Genomic DNA, 12,226 nt, shown 5'->3' with positions numbered 1-12,226 from the left:
GTTAGATTAAATAAAACAGTTATTTCGAATGTTGATAGTCTAAAGCTGCGTAGTAACAATTTTGTAAAATAAATAAAGCAAAAATCATTCGATATGATTTCAGTACCATACAAAAATACTTGCGTGAAGCCTGAATATTTTCTGATATATCCCAAAGTGACAGAAGACGCCATGAACATTTCAGTCACTAGGCCTAACAGTTTCGGTAACTCGTTTCGTTCAATGATAATGTTTATGATAATAATGTAAAACTACCAAAATTGTACACAGTTTTTAAGCAACGATGCAATGAAGATGCTTTGTGAACGACTTTAAAAGATGAAAACAACTAGGTATTGAAAATGAACAACTATAACCTAGTAAAGGGGCAAAACAAGCTGCAACCGAAAACTATTATTAGGTGAGGGTATTTCCCTTGCTTTAAAAATAAACACCGAACTAAAATGACCTATACATGACACGAAATAAAAAACCTAATTTCTTTCTCCATAAGATACTTAAATCAGCCATATTCTTTGCGAAAAATACAACATCAGTACCCTCACTGATAATCAGCGAACTGCAATAACCAGTTTTACAGAAAAGCGTGATTTATGTATTGAAACTACGACAGGAAGTGGCAAAACAGTAACTTATGAGTGTGTACCACTTGTGTTTGGTGAAACAGCGGTAACCGTTATAGTCGCTCTATTGGTTAGTGCTATGAAGGAAACGTAGAACGACTATCCAGCTTGGGATATCGGGCAGTGCAATAAGAAGGGTCAACCGATGTTGAAAGACTACAACTTCGTTTTGGGTAGCCCTAGGGTACTGGTGGGTGAGACAAAGTGGAGGGATGGTCTTAAAAACCCTGCGTTTACCAAGAGAGAGACTACTCTAAGGTGAGAACCTCGTAAGTTGTAAGAACTTGTGTTCAAACCTGTTGTATATTATATATGCAATAAAATATGTTCAAACCACCAAGAGACACCGTTTGATTGTAGTAGACGAAACTCATACCATCTCTGACGCCCCCGGAATTCGTTGGATCGTCTGGAAAACGTTTTTTATTAAGTTAATAGTGATTACATTCGGTTTGAACATTCAGAAATGTTTTCTCGTGCACCGAGGACAGACTCAGAGAGTCATTTTCCCAACACAGCGTCTGGGATGCTTCCCATCGATCTTGCGGTATTGAGGGGCAGCGATGTATGTTCATTCTATTTATTTTTATGCTATTTGAATTATATATTTTCTAAAATTCTATTTTTTTCTAAAGTAAATGTGAAATTCTGAATTTATCAAATCAACTATTCTGATATATGTGTTAACAGAATTTGTTTATATGTATTTCAGTTTGTTACCGTAATTACGGCTACATGAATAAAGAGATAAGACTGCTGGGCGTTTTTTACTGACGAAACAGCTGTGGCATAACACCATCATTCATTGGTAAGATTACTAATAAAACAAAAGTGAGGAAAAATGTTTTACAAACAGCCTATACATCTATACCATGAATTCGTTTTGTTCAAAACCTAATTTTTAGATATTTTTTTTTCAAAAGACTTCTTCACTCAGTATGTTAAACCGAATACCTTGGTTAAATACACTGCATTATAAATATGTAAACTTTTTGTGAATTGATCAGTGTCTGACAACAAAAGTATGGGACTTTTTAACACCCCCTCTGCAGTGTTATTTAGAAATTTGTAAATATATTTGCTTATTTCTAGGGGAGAAGAAAAGAATCAACAAGAAACTGCATTCCGGGAGTGGTTTGGTCATATTGGTGAACTGCGTTCTCTCTGTTTGATAGTCCCTGTTTTGGCCTTGACTGCATGTCCAAAGTCACAAAAGAAAAATTATATTAAAATTGTGTTAAGGAGAAAACGCTCCAGATAGAAAGAACATTAAAATGAGTGTTGTGAAAGTGAAGCACAATGATGACCTTGGTGTAATTTTCTCATGGATTATTGAGAGCCTTTAGGTTTGCGCTCTGTCAGTCCGGTTAATCAGTTTTCCACACTTGTCCCTCTATTTTTGCAGATAATATATTGATATATGGTACATTGGTTTGTCATACCAGGCCAGTAAAACCTTTTTTATCGCCTCGTAAGTCTTGTAAGCCCTATGTCTTAATCAGGGAAATGGTTTTATCCGTAGTCAAAATCAATGTGCCAGGAACGGCCTAACATTGGAACCCATAATATATCGAATTGGCAAACTAGATCATTATAACGAAATATAATTTGTAAAAAGCTTACTTTAAGCGAGACTGTTGATGCATCTGTGACATCAACGCGTTGTCCAGTAGCCTGCCTCGGCTTCAAAACAAATCATACGCAGAAGAAACTCTTGTATAACGAAGTAGGGTTGTTAATCTCTGTTACATTTGTTTTTCTTATTCTCTTGTTGACTGGTGTAAGAGATGTATTTTAATACCATATTTTTATGTATATGTTAGAAAAAGAAAAAAATATATTTTAGCATAGTTAGGATTCGAACTGTTGTGGTCTGGAATACTTCTCATTACCAGCTCGTTGGAGTTATCGCGCTTTGATGACTCTTGTGCGTCATTGGTAAGAAAATGCACAAATCTCGCGAGCAAGTGCGAGATTACTGGGACATAAACGGAACGAAACGTACATAGCACCCCCACCCCCTTTTTTAAGAGTTAAAATACCTGGTGTATTTTTAAACAAGAGTCCCAGGGGCCTTATAGGTCACCTGAGTATCATGTAACAACCTTCCAATGTTTGAACAAGAGGTACTGTGAGCAATGCTCACTAAGAATACCCCCCGCTTACCCCAATCTCCCAAAGGGTGTTCGTAATAGGTATAAACTACCTCTTTTCTGAGTGTAAAAAACAAATGGCATGACAAACCGAACCATATGCTACTTCGATGTCCAGTGCGCTTGACCTTTTGACCCCAAAATCGATAGGGAACATCTTCATCCCATGGGTAGTCCATATGTATGATATGCTGACGGTAGGTGGAAAGGATAACGCTTTAGAGCCCGGAAACCATTTTGCTACTTCGATGTCCAGTGCGCTTGACCTTTGACCTCAAAATGATAGGGAACATCTTCATCCCATGGGTAGTCAATATATATGATATGGTGACGATAGGTGGAAAGGATAATGCTTTAGAGCCCGGAAACCATTGCGTCTACAGACGGACGGACAACCCGATTCCAGTATACCCCCCACAACTTGTTGCGAGGGGTATAAAGAGGCATCCTTGCTCATCATTACCATGCTATTAGTTTGTCTACTTAACACCCAGAGACAGAGAAGAAGATTTTCAAAGAATGTCTACATTTTCACTATATGACCAATAGAGCCAAACCCTAACACAAGAACCCCTGCCCCAGGGGCCATGAATTTCACAATTTTGGTAGAGGGCTCAACGCTCATTATAATTATGCCCGCAGTTTGGCTTCTTGATGTCCAGGAGTAAAGAAGATTTTTTAAAATTACACTCATTTTGATGGTTTTTGCCCCACCCCTCAGGCCCCAGAAGGGCAGGGACCACGAATTTCACAATTTTTGTTCCCCTCCACCCACAGATGCTATATGCCAAAATTGGTTGAAATTGGTTCAGGGGTTTCAGAGAAGAAGCTGAAAATGTTCAAATGTTAACGCAAGACGAACGACGACAGACAAAAACAGATAGCAATTGGTCACCTGAATGAATTCAGGTGACCTAATAAAATTACCATTAGTCAAACTGCATTTTTCAAATATTCTAACACTATCTTATTAAAGGTTTTACATGTTTTTTAAAGTCCACCACACCTATTTTAACAAGAGCAACGCCAACGTGGCATAATACGCCTGTAGATTTTGCTCAAGGAAAACATATTTTAGTGGGATTCATATTTTAGTGAAGTTAGCACTGTCCTCTGTGAGCTAATTCATTATTATGCTTGTAGAAATGGATATCAATATATAAAGAGGGATATCCTTAGAATGCGTTACTTCATAAATATGCTAACGGTTCGGTTTGTATCCTGCCCACAAGGTTTTCCTAATAAGTGATACTACGACCTTGATCTTTGACCTTGAAAAACAATAGGCACCTTCCTCTCATCATGATGATCAAATATACCAAGTTATAATATCCTGGAGCTTACGGTTCGGTTTGTATCCTGCCCACAAGGTTTTCCTAATAAGTGATACTACGACCTTGACCTTTGACCTTGAAAAACAATAGGCATCTTCCTCTCACCATGGTGATCAAATATACCAAGTTATAATATCCTGGAGCTTACGGTTCGGTTTGTATCCTGCCCAGAAGGTTTTCCTAAAAAGTGATACTATGACTTTGACCTTGAAAAACAATAGGCATCTTCCTCTCATCATGGTGATCAAATATACCAAGTTATAATATCCTGGAGCTTACGGTTCGGTTTGTGTCCTGTCCACAAGGTTTTCCTAATAAGTGATACTATGACCTTGAACTTTGACCTCTGACCTTGAAAAACAATAGGCATCTTCCTCTCATCATGGTGATCAAATGTACCAAGTTGTAAAGTCCTAGGGCTTATGGTTCAGTCTGTATCCTGCCCACAAAGTTCGGACAGACAGACGGACGACACCATACCATAATACGTCCCGTCTTCGACGGGCGTATAAAAATTCCGAACAACGATGTTCTCTGGACATCCAAGTCCATCAATATTTTGTAATTTTCAAATTAGCTTAGATGCAGTTTGGAAACGCATTAGGTGTGTTAATTAGTGTTATAAACGTCTTTAAAAATGCAGTTTAGCATATACATGTATATAACTTTTTCTAAAATATGGAGATTGACGGAGGGGGGGGGGGGGGGGGGGGGGGGGATACGTGTACGATTACAAAGTCCATGCCATATGAACTGTCCTAATTGTATGATAAAATAGAATATCTTCACTTAATTCCACTTAAATATGAAATGGGTAGTAACATTTAAATGCTGGATAAAACCCTGGTAATCTTATGTTGCTTAATCCCCAATTCGATAAAAAATTATATATAAAATTTATCATAAAACACCCCATCCTCATTCTTAAATAATATCTATAATTAGCTATGCCAAAGACATGTATGCATCTATAATAAAATCACTAATCTTAATTTGAAAAAAAAACAACTTTTCTTAGGCATTCAAAAGATCTGCCACTTCCTCCCAACCCTGTCTCCTCTTTACCAAACCCGATTTCCCCCTGAACCCTTAAAATCTCCAAACAGGATGTCCTCCCGGTCTAAAACAGCCGATATTAATGCTGTTTCTTCCTCTGTAGACCACTTTGTCCGCACTTTCTTCTCACATGAATCACTACCCTCATTTGATGATATTAGCCTCTGTACATCTTTTTCTGCCGTTTTATAGCATAGCCTGAATTTGAAACCCTTCACCGGTCTTGGTGACGTCTCCATATAAGTGAAAAAAAATTCTCGAGACGTTTTATAAGATACATTCAACTTAAATACTGTAATAAAATCATCATCCTCAACGCCAGTAAAGTAATGCAGATACATTGTGTGATATAAATAATAGTGTAGCTGCAGAACTGTTGCTCTGTGGGGGAAAAAATCTGGACGGAACACGGCTACGTCAACGAACGAAATCATCAAAAGCTGGGAGTTTTCAGGTCGTGTGGGTTTTAATGAATATTTGAAGGTATGTTTGGACATATGTGTAGTAGTAAAATATGTTAAGAATTCTTTGATATTTAATTTATGAGACAGCAACAGAAGAACTTCCAGGAACTCCCCGATCGAGGGTTGATCTAGGAATTGTCAGTCTTTGAGTCAGGGCCAAATTATTCCGGCGAGCAATATTTCCATTTGCCAATAAATTATATTGTTGCGCAATAGCATCCACCGACATAGAATATATATCTTCTTCCACATAAGTCACGCTCATGTTGATTGTCGATGCTACACCTTTCGTTTTCATAAGTCACACTCACGAGGTTTGTTGAGTGTCAATCACGAGGGTTTCTTTGATAAGGGTTCGGGGGCCTATCAAAAGTGGCATTAAAATATGATAAAATAGGTTTTTCTCTATCGATCTAACTATCACAGGGGTTTCTACTCCCTCACAGACGGGAGAAATTAAAGGGGTCGAGAAGAAACATCGAGCCTCGACTCGAGCTCTTTGATCTCTGTTTCGTTGAAGACTATGCGCCGTAGCAAAATAGAATTTAAGCTTAAAGAATTCTGCGTCTCAGAATCTATCGGATGAAATCCTCAATTCAAAGAAAATGAATGTGTAGAAGAAGAAAATGAGAAAAAAACTTTTCTTTAAAGCACAATTTCGCCATGTTAACGGCCGCCATCTTGGCTTCGTCTCCGAAGCGAGGGATGTTTTCGAGGAGGGCCGCGCTCTCTCCTTATATACCGGCGCTCTCGCCAGTTCGCTTCACTGGTCATCCAGCAAGCCTCTAGAAGATTTTGAGAAGAAGATAGAAGATGGCGTATTAGCTCCTAGCAAGGATAATCGCGAGGATCAATCCGGTGGAGAGGACCGCCATGCCCCCCCCCCCCTATTACCAACCATAACGTGGTCCCGGAATAATTGGGAGGCAGAACTCCGGTTAGTCGAGCCGCCCCCGGGACGCATTGTGTTCCGACCGGACGGGTAGATCGAGTGGCACTTCTTCTATGAAGGAGTGCAATATGCGCCCAAGCAACCCCTGAAGAAGAGGCGCCGCCACCCCCACCGAAAGAACAAGGCAACCAGAGTAGTATAACCCGGCTCGATGGGTGGTTCAACTGAGTGCACTTTTGAGGTCAAAAGGTCAAGTTTTAGAACGCACTGGAGAGCGGCCGAGGTAGGGCGTTGCTAAGGCGGGGCGTGCCTAGCGCGTGCTGTGCAGGGCTAGGGGGTTATGAACTAGAGCGGAGATAGGAGCGGGTGCTATGACGCAACAATGGGTCGATAGTGCTATGACGCAACAATGGGGTAGAATCGAGAACACTTATATCGAGATCGCTATGACGAGGCCCGAGCCGTGTGTAAATCCTTTAAAATCCACAATGAATAATAAACGCATGATGTGAAGTTTACACATTTATTAAATAAACAATTTGAATAACAATTGAACACAATTTTATACAGTTAAACATTAAAATTGTCAGAATAAAGTCCACACCAGTTTTATCACACGTTCATTCTTTATTCTTGCGGCTCAGCTTTCTCTTCTTTTTAGGGGGTTCTCCTTCACTCATCTCTTTGCTCGTTTTCTTAGGGGGTGGTGGCTTCCACTTCTCCGATGGGGTGTACTCTCTTATGACCGGAGGTTTTGTGCCGGGTACCTCGCCAATCATAGCCATCAATTCGTCTTCATCTCTCGGGCAGTCGCTGATCCAGTGGCCTAATTTCCCACACTTGTAGCAAGGGTCCTTTTCTACAGTTTTCTTGACTTTCTGGGGGCAATCTGGTGACCAATGTCCCGTTTCTCCACATGAGAAACAGGGGTTAGTGGCTGGGTCCTTCCTTCTTCTGCTGGTGATGTCCTTACGGGTTGCTGCTAATTTCTCTCTGGTTGCTGCTAATTCCTCGATTTTTTTCACCAGCACCGCGGTGTGATTGGCGATTTCATCAGCCATCACGTTGATCCGGTTGACAATACCGTCCAGTGTGGTCGTAATGATGGCGAAATCGGCCCTGCTCATGCGGGAATCTTCTCCACCGAAGGGCGGTTTATTGTATAAGCCCATCTCCAGTCCCGTAGCATCCTGTGAATCGGGAAAATAGAAGCCTAATCCCGGGTCTGTCGGATTCTGGCTAGGGAGGTAATCCGAGGTCTGGGCCATCTTCTCTTGTTGAGCAATGTAGTCTGAAGGCGTGAGATTGAAGCTCGTGGTCTGGTTCGGCGGTGAGAGATTGAAGCTCGAGGTCTGGGGCATCTTCTCTTGTTGACCAACGTAGTCTGGAGACGTGAGATAGAAGTTCGAGGTCTTCCCCAGTTCAGTCTTCTGATCGTCAGTCTTAGCAGTCTTAGCTTTCTTCAGTTCAATGTAGTCTTTCTGTGGCGCTATCTGCTTCTGTACCAGCTGATCTATTTTCTTCTGAGCTTTGTCCACAAATTCTAGTTGTTTCTCAGCCATGTCTTCTGGAAGGTGATTGAAGATCGAATGAGGACTGACACTTGGGCTCCGCTTTTATAGCCAGCAAAATGTCTAGACTATTCTGTCTCGTGGGGAGCACGTGGTTGCAGCATCTTTTCTGGAAAAACCGGTTTCATTTAGAACATCTCGCGACCAGCGCGTGCTAGTGCACTAATTGAACTTGAAAAACCGGTTTCATCTAGAACATCTCGCGACCAGCGCGTGCTAGTGCACATTGCTACACATTGACTTTAGTGCAATGGAACTTATATTGGTGTTTAAAATAGCCCTGAAAAGGGGTGTTTAAAATAGCCCTGAAAAGGGCTGTTTTGTGTGTGTATTTTTAATAATCTCTTAAGCCAAATTCGTAGGGATAATCTACATCATAAAAGTTATAACTGTGATCTGCTGAGGTAATGGCGTTTTCTATTTTTTGAGCTCTGCTACCTCGGAAATTCATCACGTTGATTGTTTCCAGCCAATAAATGTTTGCACAAAAAAGCTGTCGCCATGCACCACCTCTGTTACGACGTTTTTTCAAACGCATGAATCCCGACACTTTTCTGGTTCCGTTAGACAGCGTGTAAAACTGGGCAATCATAAACTGTATTACAGTATTGTCGCGGTAGTAATCTTCCAAATCGATCAGAATGGCATGTTCCGTTTCCCTCTCTTGTAAGACATATTCAAAACACCAATTTTTAGATCTTCTCCTACGATTTCTCATTCGACGCATCTCTTTCAATTCTTCCCATACGTTGTCGTCCATGACTAACAGTGTAATGGTCGAGAATGTTAGCGCGTGCTACTGTACAACAGGTTATTGCATCATCGGAAAAACCGGTTTCATCTAGAACATATCGCGACCGGCGCGTGCGAGTGCACTAATTGAACTTGAAAAATTCTATTGTATCAAATCTAGAATATTCTCTGCACTCCACGACCTTTTCCCTATAAATACGAATGTTTTCTTAACTTATTTATTCACTATGGGTGGAACTTCCAACACTAGGTTAGACGGTCATACTTGTATTATAGATTTTGTCAAGATTGTTGAAAATTCGTCTTGGTATAAATCTGCTAAAGCCTATGTACAATCGGTGATACACGAGGTGGGGAATCTTGACAGTTTTCAGAGGATTGGTAGATCGTTAGTTAAAGACACGAATCCCGGGCGATTGATCATGATCTATTTGTATGCTGAGGAACTGAAGAAAATCATCCCCGATCAAATCCGAGACATCGAAATCATTCTACAGGAATGTTTACAAGAAGGATTCATGGAAATGATCCGTTTTAACTAGTTTTCCTTCATTATCGAATCATGGCTGGAAGTGACAACATCGTAGAAAAAGCGGATACTTGTATTCATTTTAGTCATTTACAAATCATGGCTGAAAGTGACAACATCGCAGAAAAAGCGCATAACCATGCATTAGAATGGGTCGAGAAAATGCAAGACGATGTGGTGTTTCAATTCGCTAAAACATTTCTGATAGCGGGAGTGTTTCCATTGACTCTGGACCAATATACAGATCTACGGAACCAAGTGTACATCAATCTCTATAACGATGCGGGGTTGATGTTAATTTATGTCGTGGGGGAAGAATTCAAGAAACGCATGCCAGAAAAAACCGCCGAGATTGAAAGTATCACCAAGGACTGGCTTCGAGAAGTATACATAAAGTGTGAAGAACTTAATTCATTTCATTTATGAAATCATGACTGCCAGGGATAACATCGAAAAAACATTTGTCCTACAGTGTATTGAGGAAATAGAAAACTTGCCAGATTTTCAAAAATTGAAATCCTATCTTCGTGCGGTATTATTTCCAATCACTTTAGACGAATATTGGTGGATATGCAGACATTTGCTCGAGAACCGTATCAACACCGAGTCATTGGTGTTGATTCATTTAGTAGCCGAGGAGTTAAAGAGAACAAAGCCGCACATCAGTGGCGTGATCGAGACCCTTCGAGTGCGGTATCTTCATCACATGTACAACAAAATACAAGAAAATGTGTAACTTTTAATCTGGACAATAATGAAGTGTATCTGTTACCCGAAGAAGACCGGAAAAGTATCTGAATGACAGTAGCCGCTGATCGATATCGATTTCAACGCAGGATTCGAGAAATGGAAAAAATGTTGGACCCAATTTTAAAAAGACATGTGTATTGGTGTTGTGTATGGGAGTTATGTATTTGAAATATGTGACATGAATAAAATTGTTTACACGAAAGCTGTGTTTAGTTGAGTCTCTCAGAGAAGGGTTTATTTGTTGAGGAATCCAGAAAATCCTAAAGGTAGAGTGAAAATCGAATCAAATAAGGTGTTTTCTATCGAATAGACCTTATGAGATGTTTTTATGGATGTACATGGTCGATAAATAAATTTTTAAAGAGGCGGTGAAGAAACATTGAACCTCGACTCGACCTCTTTGACCTTTGATTCTTTGAAAACTATGCGACGTAGCAAAATAAAAGTAAGTTTAACGAATTCCACGCCCTAGAATCTATCAGATTAAATCTACCATCCACAGATATCGAATGTCTAGAAAAAGAAAATGAGAAAAAACACTCTGCTCGAAAGCACAAATCCGCCATTTTGGCTTCGTCTCCGAAGCGAGGGATGTTTTCGAGGAGCTCCGCGCTTTCCTGATATATACCGGCGCGCTCGCCAGTTCGCTTCACTGGTGATCCAGCAAGCGAATTGAGGATTTTTAAGATATAGAAGAAAGAAGATAGAAGATTTTAAGAAGTTATAGAAGAATGGCTGAAGGAAGAAGAGACCCGATCTACAATTTCCAGACCCTGCCTGGCTTTCGGTACCGGCTGGTAGTGGTGGCTGAGGAGCGGGTAGGGGAGAATTGGGTCGTCCGTTCTCAGAACGACCTGAGTACCTTCTCCTTTCGACCGGAGTGGGGCCCGTGAGATCATCGACCGGGTGCGGCAAGAGTATGAAGGGAGGAGTCGCCGCCGCACCGCTCGGATGTCCACGGCTACGAGACCGCGCCGACGGGCCCCACAGCCACCCTCACCACCACCACCTTACTCCCCGGCGACGCCTACAGCACCACCACCAGCGATACCATCGGCACCTGAGGAATACAGCCCGGTGCCGATGAGCGAGTCGCCAGCGTCACCGGTGGAGTACTCACCGAGGTCACATTCCCCCGCGCCACCTCCAAGCCCAGCCCAGAGTCCGTCGCTGTTGGTCGCAGACACGCCACCACCATCACCACCGAGACCAGCAGCCCCTGCAAGACCCCCACCACCTACCATCCGGTCTGCAGGGAGGACTCCGCCACCGAGACCAACCCACGCACCTGTGGCAAGTCATCCCCCGAGGAACCACCTTATGACTGTCCCTGGCTGGGCAGATAGGGCGGTTCCTATCTGGTTTAAGTGCCCTGTCTGCTACCAAGACAGGGTACACTCCGGTATTACGTGCAGGGGATGTAGGCAGCGCCCAGCTTGCTGCCTGTGCGTGGAGCGAATAGAGGAGCGGCGACACACCCGGGGACGGTGCCCGTTATGCCGGTTTACCGGAGCCAGGCATTGAAAGTCGGTCCTTAGGACCAAACGGCCCTTTTAAGGGCCACCCACATGTTACGAAAAGATGCTTTTATGACAATGATTGAGAAACAAATTAACACCAGTTGCACTTTATTAACAAATACATGATTTAATGACAATATACACTTGTTGATCATACCTATAAGCAAAATCATGAATACATTGTCTGTAACGAGTCCAATTTCCTCCCGCTAACCCACACCCAATCTTATAAGGGAAGGCTAAAGTCTTGTACGATAATGTGGCCAATTCACGTAAACATTGTTGAAACCATAGTTCTCGCTGTTCGGGTGTATCTCGATAGCGGGGAATACGCTGAGTTCCTTTTCCGTAATCCGACTGGGCTAAGAAACAAATCACATCAGGGTCTGTAGCATTTGATAAGATGCGTAACGTGCCGGGTATTCCTCGATCGGGTTCTATAGCTAGATTTCTACGGCCTAAGGGTCTCCGTGTAGCATACAAGTTGCCCCATGGATATTTGTCGGCAATACTTTGACTTAATCCATGAGGTTTCACCGTTAAACAATTACATTGTTGTACAATACCATCGATTTTCATAG

The sequence above is a fragment of the Ostrea edulis genome, chromosome 8 (genome assembly GCF_947568905.1).
Source record: "Ostrea edulis chromosome 8, xbOstEdul1.1, whole genome shotgun sequence".
NCBI classification, from domain to species: Eukaryota; Metazoa; Mollusca; class Bivalvia; order Ostreida; family Ostreidae; genus Ostrea; species Ostrea edulis.
This window is presented reverse-complemented; position numbering follows the sequence as displayed.